Source organism: Peromyscus leucopus, chromosome 4 (assembly GCF_004664715.2).
Source record: "Peromyscus leucopus breed LL Stock chromosome 4, UCI_PerLeu_2.1, whole genome shotgun sequence".
NCBI lineage: Eukaryota > Metazoa > Chordata > Mammalia > Rodentia > Cricetidae > Peromyscus > Peromyscus leucopus.
The window spans coordinates 38,856,105-38,874,882 of NC_051066.1; the positions used below are offsets into that span (position 1 = coordinate 38,856,105).

Genomic DNA, 18,778 nt, shown 5'->3' on the forward strand with positions numbered 1-18,778 from the left:
CCCACCCGCCTCAGCCCGATGCCTTCCCTTCCCACGCCTGGCCTGCGCCTGGCCTGCGAGAGCGGGGACCGAGGCTCGCACGGAGCTCAGGCCTCAGGCCTAAGTGAGGCCTGGTGCAAGCCACTCGGCCTGGGCCTCGATGTGCAGGCCAAGGGGTTGGGGGCAGACAGGGAGGACAGGCCTCCGAGGCTCAGCCTCAGGCTCCCGCCTCAGGCTTTCCTGCCCGCTACTGCAAAGCCAGGCCTCAGCACTCAGTAAATAGCCTTCAGGACCGCTGGCAGCAGCATTTTGCTAATTTATTCATTTATTTTTTTAAGTATCAGCGGGAGCTCCCAGACCCATTTATTTCACCAATCATATTGTGTTGTTCCTGATTTTTAAAACTGAAATGACGGGAGCTGTTAGCAATTAGGAAGTTAGGGCCTATGGAGAACTTAATAGCCTTGTATCCTGAAGTTATATTTTCTTACAGATCCAACTGTTCATAGTTCTTTGGTGACTACTCATCTGTTTTGGGGGTGATGCTATTTATCCTTTTAGCACTGAGGTTTTAAAGGATATTTTATTTTCTGTTTAGGATACAGGCTAGGAACAAAGCTTTACTAAAGGGAGGCCATATACATTCTTAAAAAAGTTTAAAACAAGTAATTGTCAGACAAGGTATGTTCATAAGCAGTTTTATAAAAACATTCAGCTTGGTCTCAAGGGTTGCGTCTGAGCAGTCACAGGCATTTTGGACAAGGGGTAGAAAAAAAAAGGTAGGACCAAAGTTAAAACAAACGTCTAGATTCCCTCGAAAGAAACAGCAACAATAGATAAGCTTAGGTATGAAGAGCACTCAATTCAATTTTTAAAATTATTCATTTAGTATGGCAGCGACTGTGTAGCTCATTTTAATATTCAAATGAGTACTATTGTAGCCTAATATGAAATAAGCATTTTTTAAAGGTAGTTGAGACCTTTTAAGCCCTTCAGATCTCTGTGAACTACTAGAGTCATCGAAGTTAGATTTTCTTTTCCCAGATCAAGAGGATGTGAGTCTCTCTGAGAAGATAAACAGGCAAGAGTTCAGCAATTGCATTATACTTAGTTTAGACCAACAGTTTTGAGAGTTGTGTGTCTTTCTGTTTCCCTTCTTTGCCTTGTGTATTAGGCTGTCACACTTGAAAGAAACCCCCACTGCGTTCACAATGAAGTAAACTTGATGGTGTACAAGTCACTGGTCTCATCTGAGCTGATTATATCTGCCTTGCGTGTATTTTACACCCACAGTATGGTTTGCAGTGGTGTTCAAGGCATGGCGTGAAAAATTTGATTTGAATAGTTCCATTAATCCAATGGGGCGGGGGGTGGGTGGTGGGTGGAAAGCATAGCTTAATAGACCTTCTACTGATAGCTCCCCTTCTTCCTATGCTAACTCTGGAATAAATATATAATCTAGTATTAGGAACGTGGCATTTAAAAGACCCTTGCTGGTAATATTTAATTTAATAAACGTACTGTGACATTATTAGTCCAATGAGGCTGTGCCACAAGCTGATTCTTCCCGGTTGTTTGGCCTGTTGCTTGTCACTAGAATCCCTCTAAACATATCCTGCCATTTCTGCTTCGGTTTTTGTTTTAAAATTGTTTTGGCTTTCAAGTCTTCAAAATTATCTGCACGGTAGAGCTTTCATTGTGTGTACAGAGAAGCATTTGTACTTGTGTCATGGTACACTTTCCTAGGAGGAGGCTGATGGAGAGTAGGATGGAAAGGCATCTCTGAAGAGATGCTTCTGACTGTTGTAGCCAGTATCGTTAATGTCATTAGGGGGAAAGCACAGGATTAAGTTTCAGGGTAACAGTTGGATCTGGATTTTGATGGTTAGATACTAAGTTTCAAGAAATGGTAAATTAATTAAACTTTCTGGTTGTAAAATAAATCTGGCTTATGTCAGATTTATTATTTATATTATCAGTTTAGGTTTCGTATACTTCTTCTGCTAGAAAAAGTGTTCTGTATGGGTGGAAGAGCTGTTTCAGTCCAGTCTTAACTCTCAGGTGTCTAAAAAAGGAAAAAGCCAACCGTGCTGTTCTGAAACTACAGGGCCTTCCTAACGCACATCTGAACTTTCAGGATATGCTTGTCATTTATTTTGCCCTTCCTACCACGAAAGAAAGGCATTTTCAATCTTAGAAAAATTCAGAAGCAATTTTTTGGTTCTCAGTTAATTCAGTTTCATCTTAAAAGTTCAAATTTAGCAAAGCACATGTTCCCTTGTTCATGCCAAGTGTGATAAAAACTAGTCGAAAAATAAAACCATTGCAAACAAGTAGAACACTGCACTGCGCTGCACACTGTATCGGGCACATCATTTGTGGGCACACGCAAATCTGCCTCGGAAAGTTTATAGAAAACCCCATTATCTCAGATAGATTTGAGTTGTGCTTTTTAAATAGCTTCTTTCACTATGATAAGCATACGCATGAACATTCAGACATTTGCCATCTTCTATCAACAAAAGTTATTCTTTCTAGAGTTCCAGAATTTCTTGCTATGCACAGGAGATAATATTTTCTTGATTGCATCTACAGTATGAATTAGTAAAGTCACCTGTCCCTCTTTGTAATGCTGTTAGTTATGGACTACTTTATGAAATTCCAAATTTCATTTCTCTGTTTATGAGTCTACCATATATACAGTAGCTTAATATTCGTGAACTTCAATGAATAAAATATACATGGGCCTTATGTAGATTAAATTTAGGCCATCTGTAATTAGCACAATCGTTTTTTGAGAATGTTCAGTTATCATGTATATTTCTGTTATTTCAAATGTCTTGTTCGATTGGGAATTTATGGAAGACAAAGCAGTATTTCTAATTAAAGTGTTTCCAAAGTGGCTTGTGTTTTTATAACTTCTTGTGGTTTTGAATAAAAAATTATAAGTTTGGATACAGTTTTACCAAATAATAGCAATATCTACTACTCAGAACCTTTCTTTTGAGAAAACAAAAACTATGAGAATTTATCCTTTCACGGTTTACTTAACATGGAATGCAACATATTTTATTCAAATAAAATCTTTTTCTACCTCTGTCTTAATTTGCTATTTCTTAAAATGACTGCATTGTTAATAATTGTTACAGCTCATTCACCTCTGGCATTCATTCTCTTAATTTATGCTCACATTCTGCTTTGTTCCTGTGGAGAAAGTCAAAGAAACATACTGACTTCTTCTCAGCAAACGTGTCCCTCCCTCCTCACCTCCGCTCTCTCTGACACTCAGTTTGCCCTTGCTGCAGCTCTTGCCAACAACTCTTTTTGGAACCTACTCTCTTTTTCTTTTGCTACCACCCTCAACCTGAATCTTTATAAACTCTGTCCTGACTCATCAGTTTGCTTATTTAAGGTTAGAACTTTTACACTTTCCCCCAAAGCAGTTTTAAAGTATGGGGACAAATATTAGATGGTTTGTGTCCTTTTATTTAACCCCTCCTATTCTTAAAAAATTATGCTTTTCCTCTATATACTTGTATATTCATTTCATCAGTATATTCACTTTTCCATGTTCTGGTTTCTCTTTGTATTTGTGAAAGTACTATCTAATGTTTTTGTCTGTTACTGGTTTGGATTCTTTTTATATGGAACCTCTTTAGCTATGTGAGCCACTGCATTTATCCCTGATCTCTTTTGTACTTAAGATTCATCTGTCAATGCTTTCTTTGATCTTTTTCAATTCAGCTTCCTCATTTGTATGGACACTACTACAATCTTTCTTATGTGTTCACCAGTGCACTAGTAATTAAAGGCAAAGGCCTCGTTACCATATAGTCTTATTCTCCTAGCTATTTTAAGTCATAATTAGCCCTTTTGTGACTTGATATCATAGATTTTGTAACTCCTTTACTTTCTCGTGCGAGCTTTTCTTTTCTGGCTTTCTTTGCTCTGCTTACTTGCCCATTCATTCATCCATTCGTTAAAAAAAGTTTCTAAAAAGTTTTCTTTTCAGTGTGTATGGCCTCATATATGTCTCCCAGAAGAAAACTGACTAGTCATGTCCTGAGTGATATGGAAGCATAGCTATAAAGAAGAATATCTGGCAGTACTCTCCTTGTTTTATTTAAATAGTCCTTTTTATTTATTTTACGGCTCTGTTGAGGACAGTTGGCTTGGCTGGTGGTGGTGGGCCTCAGGAGGTCTTAGGAAAGGGCGATTTAAAATCTTACGCAGTACTCTTTAGCCCCATCCTCATTGATCCTGTCCTTCCTTGGTTTCCAAGTGGTGACAAATGGCTAATTTTTAAAGTGTTATTCTTCATGTGCTTTTTCAACTCATTGCCTTCATCTACTTGATGATTTTTCTTTTGGTCTGATATTTTAATTTATAGTCTACATTTTTCCTATTTGGCCTCCTTCAAAACTTCTGATTATAAAGGTCACATTTTCTTTATTCTTAACTCAAGCTTAACATAATGAGGATTAAAATGAATTTTTAAAATTAATTTTTCTTTGTGCTAATTTAGCCCCTCTAAGGCAGCAATACGAAGTAGATGCACCGCCCAAAAGGAAGAGATTTCATGACTATACAATTATACATACTTATATATACATACATATATATCTTTTAAAATAATATCATTATTAGTCCTTTTTCTATAGTCATAAAAAGGGGTGCGCGCGCGCATGCACGCGCGCGCGCACACACACACACAGCATGATAACAAAAAAGGTCAAGAAAAGTGAGTGAGGATTTTGCTACTACATGCATTTTACTTATTTTATTTTATTGCCTTAGAAATTACTATGACCTCCTACCAGAGCCTACAATACTCTTGAACAATCAACAACTCTTATTTGTGAAAATAATTACTCCTCCAAATTAGGATCAGAAGCCTTGACATTTATTATTGCTTAATTTGTAGACAGTTTAATCTCCATTTGAGTAAGAAGCTGGTGAAAATTTACCATGTTAAGGAAATATTCATATAATACAACTGAAAATTTATAGTCTATGCCATGGAAATTTAGAATATAAGTTACTTATATTAAATTGGTTTCAAAATATAGAGTTCAAGGAAATTTGTTTCTTAGTGGGCTGTAGAAACAGTGAACATAAAGTAAGACATTGTATTGTTATTGTTGTTGTTTTGAGATAGTATCTCACTATATAGCTCTGAATGGCCTGGAATTCACTCTGTAGCTCAGGCTGGTTTTGAACTCACAGAGATCTGCCTCCCTTTACTTCCCAAATTCTTGGGGTTAGAGGTGTGCACCACCATGCCTGGCTACAAAAAAAAGGCACTTTATGATGATCTACACCATTTTCAATTGTAAAAGGAAATCTTTCAAATGCATTTCAGCTGTAATGAATTGGTCTATTTGTGGATTTCTGACTTTTTTTCTCCGAGACAAGGTTTCTCTGCATAGTCTGGCTGTCCTGGAACTCTCTCCATAGACCAGGCTGCCGTTGAACTCAGAGATCCACCTGCATCTGCCTCCCGAATGCTGGCTGGGATTAAAGGCGTGTGTCACCACTGCCCAGCAATCTCTGACTTTTTAATGGAGTTCAAATTCAAATGTTATGAGCTAGGATAGAGTTACTACTAGAGAGTGGCTTTCAAAGTTTTTAAAACTGAAACACACAGGCAAAGTTTCAAAAAAATATTATTTATCTTTACCACATAAATTTACCTTAATATTTTAAAGTTACTTTTAATTTTGTTGAAAAGAAAATTTTAGATATGACCTAGAAAATGTATTTCATGATTCTCTTGGACAGTGGCTTTACATTTGAAAAACAAAGCAACACTGTTAATTTAACCAGCCAAGCATGTCCCCACTTTTCTTGCATTGTATCTTTCTATATATTTTTTTTTTCTAGAATGGTGGACTGTGTAAGAAAAATTGAGTGAATGACTTATTTAACAGTCTACTTGAGTACATGAAGACATAAAGGGTGATAGTATGTAATGATAGATTGTCCTTTTTTATCTTTTCTGTCATTAGAATCTTTAACCTTTTTAAATATATGTTTCTTAAGGGTTTTTGTTTTGAGACAGGGGCCTAGGCTGGCCTGGGACTCACAGAGCTCTGCCTGCCTCTGCTCCTGGGTGCTGGGGTTAAACTGTGTCCTCCATGCCCCAGGCCCCACCTCGTCTTTATAGTCAGAAGGAGGGTTGATGGCTTGGTTTTAACTTGTCAGGTGGCAAATGGGATCTGTCCATTACAATCTCATACCTAAGGACTAGTATAATAGTAATTAGAAAGTAAAAATAATCTGATTGAAGAATGATCATTTGCTTTAAACCTTTTCTTTCCATGTGGTGTGACTATTGAATCCAGAGCCTCTCAGATGTTAGCCAAGTGCTCTGTCACAGAGATATATTCCCCAGCCCTTAAAAGTAACTATTTTCATTTTTTAAAATGACATTTTTTACATTTACTTTGATTTTATGTGCTTGACTGTCTGCATATATGTACATCATGTTAGTGCCTAGTGCCCTTGGAGTTCAGAAGAGGGAGGTTGAGGCCCTGGGATTGTACTTCTAGAGGATCACGAAGCACTATGTGGATGTTGGGCATCAAACCCAAGTCCCCTGGGGGAGCAACAAGGGCTTTTCCACTGACCCAGCTCTCCAGCCCTAAATAACTATTTTCAAGTAATTTTGTCTTTTTTCTTTTTGTTTTAAAATCATGTATCATTATGGACATTTTTTTAGAAGAAGCAGTTTATCTTCTTGAGAAAAGTGATCTAAAGTACAGTGTCTTCTCACTTTCTGTGTAGAAATCTTTGTCCTCCTTTAACTCTGTCTGAGAAAACAGAATGGCAAGTGGAGACTCTAGTCAGCTGTACAGCACCTTTTCTCTGGAAAAAGAAATGAAATCAGAGAGTGTTCTGGAAGTATTTTCTATTTGGCATCTGATGTCATCCTCTAAATAATAGACACCACACATCCAGAACAGCCCCACTGTATGGAGCCATGCAGAATTCTAAGAGTGGGAATTCTGTTTAGGCAATATCTGCTATAGACCAGATTTTAATTCGTTATAGAGGGAGCACCTCTACATATGTCAGGGAGAACATTTCTTCTCATCAGTACAGGGCAGATGCAAGCTGCTTACTGACTCAGATGGCCTTATAGTTCACGGCATTTTCCCAAGTCATTTACTTTTAATGGTCACATCCATTTGAGACCATCACCCAGTGAACAGAGTCAATAACTTACATATTTGAGAAGTTTATTCAAAATATTATTATACAAATACCATAGAAACCTGCATTTTTTATTTGTTCAGATTTAGAGTGCCCTAAAAGTGAGGGATATTTGATATTATTTTTCCTAGTAAAAAGTTTATATTATGTGTGTCTGTGTTTTGTATACTATTTGTATATGGGAGAGTTATAATTATAGGATGAAATAAGGCATGTTTATTTGTTGAGAATATAATATAGATTATGAAGCTTTACCAGCTTTAGGACTTAAAATGCCTTAATGCAACTCTAAAAAAACAATGGCTTGATTAAGTATGAGAGAGAGAGAGAGAGAGAGAGAGAGAGAGAGAGAGAGAGAGAGAGAGAACACCCCCCCCCCCAAGGCCATGCTATGGCCACTCGTCTGCTTCTGGCTGACAAGGACTAGGGTTACGGAGTGCATCACTGTACCCTACTTGATTTTTGTCATGTTCAACTAAGCTTCTGCAGTGTTCACAGACCTGCAGCTTCTAGGATTTAAAATTAAGAGAAGGAACAGGAAGAGAAATTAATATTATTGATCCTTATTTCTTAGATTCTTATTTCTACTACCCACTTTTCTCAAATGCAGCATGTCATCTGTGCTGGAATTAAGTATTTATTAATGCTCAAGAAACTAGGCAGTCATGTGACCATGGCTTATTATAGCTCACTCCTAAATTTAGAAGTGTTCCCAGATTGAAAAATGGTAAAAGGATTAGAGAACAAATGCACAGTTTTTAGTTTATTCCTTATTTTGGGTTTAATTTTTAAAGCTATATTTCATCATTCTAATCATATTATATCAATCCTTTAAAATAATGTGTTAGAATTTGAGACTCTTAGACTTCATCTAAATTATACTTCTTTTGTTTGTTCACTTAGTATTATTCCTAGAAATTATATAAAGTCAAGTTTTTTATTACTGAGGCATTTCCTGTTTTTGAATTATCTGTATACATCACTTCTCACTTCTTTCCATCTGCCAATCTTTTGATTATTTTATTTCTTAGTTTCACTTGTTAATAAAAAAGGGAAATTATGGTAAAAATGAAATCTGTTTATTAGTGAATGCAATTTGGCAAGAGAGAAGATACAAATATTTCTAAAATAAAATCTTTGGACTAATGGGTTTTATTTATGCTTGCTCTTTTTGCAGTTTAAACTATAATTACATGAAAAGGTTTTAGTTTCTTTTTGGCAAACCAGAAGCAACACTGTGATAGTTTCCTCCGAGGCCCTGATGAGTATGTCTCACCAAGGTGGACTGTTTAATATGCAAACACCCGAAGCAAACCTCAGAATTTCTCTGCTGTTGTACAGAGGCTTTCCTGGCCAGACTTCAAACTAAATGTCCCACCAGCCTCCTTCCCCTCTTGTGGGTTCCTCACGGAGGGAGGAGTAATAGTGGACAGCATTACACCCGCCATTGTTTTTTCTTCTTTCGTTCAGGTAATGGTGGTAGTGTGGCGCTCTAGTGTGGTTTATTATAGGTGAGATGAACTTTCTTCCTCTCCTTGTACTGCTGGTGTTTCCACAACTTAGAGAAACAAAATGTAGCTTCTCTTTACAGAACGATAAAAAACAGGAGATTTCTCCATTCAGTACAAACCAAAACAGCAAGAACTTCTCATGTAGGTTGGATTACTATTTAATTTAGTGAGCCTTTGCAGATTGCTATGACTGAGACATGGATAAGACACTGTGGAGACTTTAGGATGGATTGAATGCATTCTTCTCTGGTTTCTGAAACATTGTTCAACAAGATGGAAAATGGTAAAGTGATGAGTTCTGGAAGCACATGTGAGAAAACCCTTGGGAGCATAGGACGTGTATGATTGTGTCCAGATGAGGGAATCATGGAGACTTTTGATAGAGAAAAAGTCCTAAGTGAGGTGTGGAAGACAGAGAAGACAAAGTGTACTTAAGAATTCAGTAGTGAAATGCTAGAGAGATGGCTCAGCAGTTAAAAGTACTGACTGCTCCTCAGGAGGACGTGGATTCAGTTCCCAACACCCACTTTGTGACTCACAACCGCTTGTGACTCCTGTTCCAAGGGGTCAGATGCTCCTCCTGGCCTCCATGGGCACAGCACATACCCCTACATATAAACATATATTTAAGAATAAAAAAAGAAAAAAATGTTGATGCTTAGAAAACAGAATGTGTCAGGAGACAAAAAACAGGGTAAGATTAGAAAGGCTTGGAAATTTACATACTCTCACTTAACAAGGTCCTGTGTTCTAGTCTAATACAAAAAAAATGGGACTCTGGAGCTGGGCAGTGGTGGTGCACGCCTTTAATCCCAGCACTTGGGAGGCAGAGGCAGATGGATCTCTGTGAGTTCGAGGCCAGCCTGGACTACAGAGTGAGTTCCAGGAAAGGCGCAAAGCTACACAGAGGAAACCCTGTCTCAAACAAAACAAAACAAAACAAAACAAAAAAAGAAAAGAAAAAAAGGACTCTGATCAATAGAGATAACTGTGACTAAGCTGAAATGACTTTCAGTATATACTCTAAGAAATGGTGTGTTTTCCTATACAACTTACATTTTCTACTTAATATATTTAAGCTCTATTTCCAGCTAGTACACACTATTTCATTCTTTTTAATATCTTTACCATTTGCTGTATGGACAAATCATACCTACCATAACTAGCTCTTTATGTACTTGTAGTTATTGTTAGGGTTTTGCTACTGTGAAAACAATACTTTGTCTATTTATCCACATTTTCTTGTATTAGCTATCAATAGGACAAGTTTCTGAAAGTGTAATTCTGGTCTGTAAGCTGTACACATTTGCAGTTACTCTGTAAGTACATGAAGACTTGCTTCTACATTTTCTTACCAGCTCCAGTTATGTCAGTCTTGACATAATTAAAATCTTTATAGTATTGATAAATTTAGAAATTGGCATCTAAAATTGGGAGGTATCTACTAACTAGGGAACATATAACTGGGAATTTGTAATCCTGGGATGGGCTAACATAAGGAAAAACATGAAGGAATAATGTGAGATGCCTTTCTAGACTGTTAATTTTTCTGAAGAATTTGAGAGGAATGGGGCCGGAGAGATGACTCAGCAGTTAAGAGTACCTGTTGCTCTTTCTTGTAGAGGACCCAGGTTCAGTCCCCAGTAGCCACATGGCAGCTCACAACTGTGTGTAACTCCAGTTCCAGGGGATCCGATGACCTCTTCTAGCTTCTGTACTTATCAGGCATGTTCCTATACACATTTAAAAAAAAAAGAATCTGGGAAGAGTGCATATTCTTTTTAGTTTAAAACAAACTAAAATTTGAAAGTAGAATATAGGAGCAATGTAATTTTTATTAATAACTGAACATTTATTATATTAGTATAGTTTGTGTATGAAAACATTTGCATATTGGAACTTAATATACAAATGCCTAACTGGGCATGGTGGTGCATGCCTTTAATTCCAGCACTCTGGAGGCAGAGGCAGGTGGCTCTTTGTGAGTTTGAGGCCGGTCTACAGAGTGAGTTCCAGGACAAAAAACTGCCGAGTAAGACCCTGTCTCAAAAACCCAAACCCAAACCCAAAACCACACCAAAACCAAAAATCCAAAATGCTATTGTTATATTATTTAACAACCTATTAGAAATATAAAAATCTCTTTTCACTGTTTAGTCATGCTACCAGTGTATAAGAAAAAGGAATGGCAAATCATTTATTCAGATTTTTTGATAGGATTATAAAAAAACTAATCAAAAGGCATCATTGTAGTTGGAAGTTTTCCTGTGACCCAGAGGGTCTGCAACCACTCACACCCAAGTAAACACACAGAGGCTTATATTAATTAAAACTGCTCGGCCATTAGCTCAGGCTTACTACTGACTAGCTCTTACACTTAAACTCAGCCCATTTCTGTTAATCCATATGTCACCATGTGTTCCATGGTTTTACCTGTGTGCCGTTACATGCTGCTCCCTGCTTATTATTATTCTCATTATCTGCTTATCCCACCTAAACTTCTTGCCTAGCTTCTGACCAATCAGTGTTTTATTTATCAACCAATCAGAGCAACACATATTCACAGCATACAGAACATCCCACAGCACGTCATATAGTTGACTCATCTCTGTTCTTGCAGTTTGTAAGCAATCTGTTACATTGCCATAAATATAATTATAGCTTATTAATTACATATTTTGTTTTTATTTTTTATTTTGTGAGACAGTTTTCTTTTTTCTGCATAGCCAGGCTAGCCTTGATCTTAGAGTTCTCTTGTCTTGGCCTTTTGAATGCTAGGTTTATAGGCTTGCATCTCTACACCCCCTCACGTTTTGCTTTTAATAAAAATGTTACTTTTTTTAACCTTTAAGATAGCAGTTATTTTCTGTTACTACATAATGTATTATTTCCTAAGTGGCTGATGAACAGAGATGAATTCATTTCGAAGATACATTAAACAGGAAAGAGGCACTAGTAAAATGATCATGAATTTTTTGTTTGTCATTCCCAGTGAAGACAGGATTCTTCAGACTTGGGAAATTTTTCACAGTATTACTGTTTCAGAATGCATTGGTATGCAGCTATGAAACAAGTATGAACCTACTCTGTGGAAGCCAGGGTAAGACCCTGGTTTTCTGTTCACTGAACTTCTCTGTCTTTTTTTTCCCCAATGACTCCTTATATTGATCCACCTACATGTGTACTATGGGGAATACAGTACAGAAACATATGCTTCAGGTGCCTGCCTTAGAAGACACCAGATGAAAACCTCTGTACGGCCTAATGCATCAGTCCATGTTCTCTTTTATCCTAAGAAGGTAGTAAGGCCTGGATTTAATGTACAAAATTCAAAAGATGCAAGGCTTTACTTTCCAGGTTGTTAGCTGAAGAGTACAGAACTTCACTTTCAGTAGTCTGTTTCCATATATCTATTGCTTTATCTGAGCTGGGTAAGCATAATAGTAAATTCAGCTACCTCTGTGGCTTGTGAAAAATCCACTTGTGATTCATGAATGCTTTGGCTATGAAAAAAATTGGAGATAGGGTCTTAAGTGGCCCACCTTGGCCTTAAGGTTGGTATGTAGCCAAAGCTGGCCTGAACTTCTGCCTCTACCTCCCAAGTGCTGGGATTATGGGTATGTGTCATCATGCCTTGCTTCTGTGGATGAAAAAAATGGCTTCGAAGAAATTTTACACTTGCTAGAAGCCTTGGGCTCTGCTACTGACTTTTAGGTTTTCCTGAACCAAAATATTCATTCTGATAGAAAAGATAAATAGTAATTCTAAGATGTTCTGTTTTAAATAGTCAGTTTTTATAATACCATTCTTTTATAATCATGCTGTTGATTAGATCTGTCCACTAAGGATGACATGTGACACATGACTAGTGCCACTAATGCTAGTTTTATTTATTAAATATCACTTTTGAGGGGCTGCGGAGATTGCTCAGTGGTTAGGAGTTTTGGCTGTTCTTCCAGAGGAATGGAGCTCTCCTTAGCAACCAAATTAGGTAACTCATAAACACTTGTAAACACTTGTGACTCCAGCTCCAGGGACACTTTCCTCTCGCTTTTGTAGGCATCTACATATGTGGCAGGCATGCGCATGCGTGAACGCACACAGGCATGTGTGTATGCACACACACACAATCAAATTTTTGATGCTCAAATTTTTGAAGTATAAGCCTAGATACAAAAAGATAGAAACTTAACAGAGATTTAATATTCTTATTTTTGTTGGTATTTATTACTTCAAATTATTGTAGTAGTTGTTAACACTAGGGCTCTCTATAACCTTGAATGTTCTGGGTAATCTTCAATGTAAGTCTGTGTTTCATTAAGCTAATAGCTTTCTTCTTTCTTATTTTTGTTGATATTTAATACTTCAAATTATTGTAGTAGTTGTTAACACTAGGGCTCTCTATAACCTTAAATGTTCTGGGTAATCTTCATGTAAGTCTGTGTTTCATTAAGCTGATAGCTTTCTTCTTTCTTTTTTTTTCTTTCTTCCTTTTTTTTTTTTTTTTTTTTTTTGAGATAGGGTTTCTCCATGTAGCCTTGGCTGGCCTGAAACTCAGAGATTATGCCTGCCTCTGTATCCCCAGTGCTAGGATTAAAGTCTGGCCATCATGCTGTGCTCTAATTAGCTTTATAATTTGGAATCTCACAAATACCTTATGAATCTATTTTATTTTATTTTCAATGTTCTTTTGTATTTAACTAAACAAAAAGATTGATTTTTTTTTATTTTTTAGGGATTTTTTGCAACTTAATATGGCTCTGATTAGCAGCATATGAATTCTCTGACCATTTAAATAATATTTTTCTTAAAGAAAATATTTATGAGATGCTAATAAACTATTAAGTGAACAAGTAATACAATATGTGACAATTTTTACACCCTTCCTGTGGTGTGTAAAATTTTAATACAAACTTGGTGTATACATGATAACAATTTACATGTTTATTTTACCATCTGGTAAATGTGTAAATGATATTTTGAGAAGCACATTTCATATTCACTTTGACAACTTATTCTTGACAATATGTGCCTTATCTTACATATCCACTGGAAAGAACTTAGAAATTTTGAAAAGAAAAATCCTGGAAAAAAGATTCATGTGCTAGTTTGTTTGTTTAAAAAATATTAGAAGAATTAAGATTTAGTTTTTAGTACCAAGCTGAGGACTTGTTTGATGACTTTTATCAGACATCTTGCAATATAGGATAGAATAATCAGAGCATTTCCAAATATTAAAACATGTACATAAAACAAAATTTAGTACTAATGCTATAGGCCACAAAGGTAGCAATAATAAAATAAACTTGTGTGTTGTATAATGGTATCACATCTTTTCCAGAGTGTTTAGCTTGCTATCACTTGTGTCTAAATATGGGAGGATCATGATTTTCCAGTGTGTTGCAATGAACCTCAAGTGGATAGCTTTTATCGAATACTTTAACAGCATTTATGACACTGTGGCCTTTTGCCTTTTTAATTTCATTCTTTTTTCTTACTGGTCTCACTGGAATAAATCTCAGGGATTTACACAAAACAAGCAAACAGGTAATTTCTTATTTGATTTTGTCATAATGTATTCTTTCTTAGTTGGTAATAGTAAGAGAATTTTTGTGAAATTTTATGGACTACCTCTATATAGTAATTACCATCTGCCCATCTGTAATGAAGGGGTTTGATAAGAATATTGTAAATGTTGGCTTTAAGAAATTAATTCTTCACCACAAAATCTACAATGAAAGCAAAATACAACTCAAAACTGTATTTTATGTAGTAAATTTAGAGATCAGAATCCAAGAGTATCAAGAATATTTTTAAGTGAATTATTCATCCATTATTTTCAAATTCCAAATAGCTATTCAAACTCCCCAATTTAGTTTTCCCTATCATTTTTCTCCTTATCCAATTTCTGCCTCAATGCTGTGGTCATGTGACATAATTCTGACACATATTTTCTGTGCCTATCTCTCTCTGCAGCTATGATTTGAGTTACATTGTTACTGATGCTTTATAAAGCTTACAGATTTGAGTTACATTGTTACTGATGCTTTATAAAGCGTACAACCTACTTTTCTGTAACAACCATGCGTGATGAGCAGCAGCTGCATTTCCCAGTTGAGCTGCAAAAGTTCAAACTGAGCAAACTTTCCTGTAGTTAAACAGCTGGTGAGTGAAAGCAAAATTTTACTCCAGATCTGCATTCCCTGATACCACACTCTTTTCACTACACTGTCTCTAAACTTTAGTACGGAGGGAGAAGTCTCTGGGTGTGTATTTAGAAATGGTCTTGCCACATAGATCAGGCTGGCCTTGAATCATGATCCTTGTGTCTCAGTCATTTGAATAGTGGAATTAGAGGCTTGCATCACTGAGCCCACCTGGAATCTGCTCTGATTAAAGTGTTTTAAAGTTTCAGTAAAGAGTTATTTTGTCTCAGAAGGATAAAGCTGCCAGATATAGGCATATGCTGGGGTAGAGAGGGAAGAAACAGAGATGACCCTTTAGAATTTGTATAGCACTTTGAATTTGCTAAAATCTGACTCTTTTTGAACTGTTTTATACATTCAAATTTTACCTTAAGCCAATTCATTTAGGTTTATTTGTTAAGAAATAGATTTGAAGCCAGGTGTGGTGGCATATGCCTTTAATCCCAGCACCGGGAGGCAGAGGCAAGAGGATCTCTGTGAGTTTGAGGCCAGTCTGGTCTACAGAGCCAGTTCCAGGATAGCTAGTGCTGTTACACAGAGAAATCCTGTCTCGAAAAACCAAAAAAACCAAACCAAACCAAACCAAACCAAACCAAAACCAAGACAAAAAAGTGTATTTGAAATTCAAATCAAGTAAATATAAACCAACTAATATGCATTTAAAAATAAGCAAAAATGGTATCAAAGAAGCTATGGAGGTTTTGGAAATCAGCTGAATTTTTTTTTTTTAAACTAAAAGTATTACAGTGGTAATATAACAAATACTCATTGAATGCTTTTGTATGACACTGGTCTAATTGCTTAAGCATATATCAACTAATTTGATTATCAGCAATCTTGTGAGGTCCATGTTACTGCTATTTTCATTGGTAGTTGAAGGAACTGAGGCACAGGGAGGTAAGCAACTTTCCTAAAGAAACAGTAAGCAGTAGATGGGCCCGGGTTTGAGTTTAGGAAGTCTGCCTTTAAAACGATGCCTGTCAGTGGCAGTTATGCAACATACATGACAGAGACTGGAGAGAGGGCTCGGAGAACACTCACCACTCTTCCAGGAGCCTAAGGTTTTATCCCCAGCACCCACACAGCGGCTTACAACCATTTGTAACTCCAGATTCAGAGTATCTGGCACCCTCCTCTGGTCTCCATTGGGTACCAGGCATGCCCGTGGTGTACAGACATACATTCAGGCAAAACACTACTCCATTTTTTCCTTGATTCTGATCTCTTTGGATTATAATTACAAAAATCAGAATGAAGGAAAAAAATGGAGTCAAATTGGAATTAAGAACTCCAGGGAAAAGTAAATCCCCAGTAGGTCTTCAGTGTGTAGGTTTAATTCATTTAGTGATGTAGTTTTTTTAAAAAGAGGATTCTTTGCTTTTAACTCTGATTCACCACTAAGATGACGATGCAAGCGGCCAAGAGGGCGAATATTCGCCTCCCACCTGAAGTAAATCGGATTTTGTATATAAGGAATTTGCCATACAAAATCACAGTGGAGAAATGTATGATATATTCGAGAAATATGGGTCTATTCGTCAAATCAGACTAGGGAATACACCTGAGACCAGAGGAAGAGCCGATGTGGATCTTTGATGCTAAGAATGCATGTGACCATCTATCCGGATTCAATGTGTGTAACAGATACCTCGTGGTGTATTATAATGCTAGCCGGGCATTCCAGAAGATGGTAACCAAGAAGAAGGAGGAGCAGCTGAAGCTTCTCAAGAAGTATGGCATCAACACAGCGCCCCCCTCCTCCCTCCCCCCGAAATGAGCTCGGGGACTTCACTCTGAAGACGTCCATGCAGGGTCCCCAGTCACCATTTCCTTCTTAGTTAAAACTGAACGTTGTGAATTCTCCTTTGAGCTCTAGAATGACTTGTTTAAAACTTTTCTAAGCATTAGAATATATTATGTTAATAAACCTGTAGCTTTTGTAAATAAATAAATAAAATAAATAAAATTGGAACGATACAGAGGAAAAAAAAAAAAGAAAAGAAACAGTTTCCCTGGGTGTTTCTGTGCACACCCTTAATGCCAGCACTGGGAAGCAGAGCCGGGCAAATCTCTGTGATTTTGAGGCCAGTCTGGTTTACAGAGTGAGTTCCAGGCCTGGCAGGGTACATAATGAGATGCTGTCTAAAAAATTTTATTTCAGGTGTGTAATGTTCATTATTTTTCCAAATGGAAAAACAGGAAAACATTTTGTTTGTAGATCTGCCAGTGTTTCCTCCGTCTTCGTCTCTCGTGTCTCTGTGTCGTTTCAGTAGGTGGAACTGTTTCAGCACTAAAGCCATTGAAGCCGTGTTTGTTTCCTTTTGAACTGAGTGGTTCCACCTTGTGTTCAGGGTTATCGGTATCAATATTTTTTTCATAAGGTTTTTTTTTATGTATAACAGAAAAAACTATATCTGATAAAATAGTTATGTTAAATGAGAAATGTCATTTTTACCAATATCACAGCACATTTTAAAGAAAGAACAGTATCTGCAGAATTAGTCAAAGTTTGCAAAACTTATATATCTAGTAACTAGTTGAAAACCATCTATGAGACTGCTAAAATGAACATATTTTATTGTTTTCTGGTGTCTTATTTATATATAAAATAACAAAAATGTTTACAGAGAATACCTGGTAGACCTAGTCACTGGGTGTGTAAACTCAGAGGTCTAGGGAGTGTGCATGAGGCAGGGAGGGCAGGAGGTCACTGGGTGTGTAAACTCAGAGGTCTAGGGAGTGTGCACGAGGCAGGGAGGCAGGAGGTCACTGGGTGTGTAAACTCAGAGGTCTAGGGAGTGTGCACGAGGCAGGGAGGCAGGAGGTAGGCGGTTTTATTTAAAATTGAACCTCTACTTTAGGTGCTGTATCTTATTATCAGACATAAAGTGAAAGTCTGCTCTTCGTTTTCTTAAGGAGCATGAAAAATCAATAGGACCTGTAAAAAGTAGTAGAATTATTTCCTTGCGGATTTACTTGTATAATTTCAATTCAGTACATATAAACACACATTGAAATAACTTCCTCCAGTAGTTTAAAAATGTTGGTTCTGGGATTAGGGTATAATTCAGGAGTAGAACTCTTTCCTAGTGTGCAGTGTTTGAACTAGTGTATTCAGTCCCCAGCACTACAGAAATTAACAACAGCATAATAAAATTAGTAATAAAAGTAAATAAAAATGTACTTTTGTGTTTTTATGAATGGATCTTTTATTTTGTTGTCTCAGTTTGCAAATAAGAATATAAAAGAGAACTAATGCTTTTCTGTGTCAATACTTATTTTATTGCATTTAAAAAATAAAATTCTTTATTATTGTATTTTATGTGTATGGATATTTTGCCTGTCTGTATGTCTGTGCATCATGTGTGTGTCTGGTGCCTGCTGTGACCAGAAGAGGGTGTCAGATCTTCTGTAACTGTCACTCCAGCCCATCGTGAGCTACCATGTGAGTGCTGGGAATTGAATCCTGGTCTCCTGGAAGAACAGCCTGTGATCTTAACCACTAAGCCATCTCTCTAACCCTTAATAATTATCTTAGAGAATTTATTTTACACCGTATTGTGGAAAACTTCACTGAGCCTATTTGTGAGATAAAATCTTCAGGACTTACCACTGTTGGTGGTGGTAAAATGAAAAATTCCCCTAGAAGTGCTGCTCCCTTTCCTTCTAGAGTCAGCATCTGTTTGGGTAAGCTGTGGTTTGCAGTCCACTGGAGGCCCAGTGGGAACTCTTTGCTGCCCTGGGCTTTCACAAACTATGCCTTTAGTTTCTAAATGGCATCTTGTCTCTGTTCCTTTCTGAGTAACCCAAAGTCAATCCATCAACTAAACAATAACCATCACCACCATCAAAACAGACACCTAGACT

At 37.0% G+C, this 18,778-nt stretch overlaps 1 pseudogene; it reads left to right on the top strand.

Moving 5' to 3' along the window:
* Window positions 1–16,110: 16,110 nt before the first annotated feature.
* LOC114691409 lies at window positions 16,111–16,776 on the top strand (annotated as a pseudogene).
* Window positions 16,777–18,778: the final 2,002 nt, after the last annotated feature.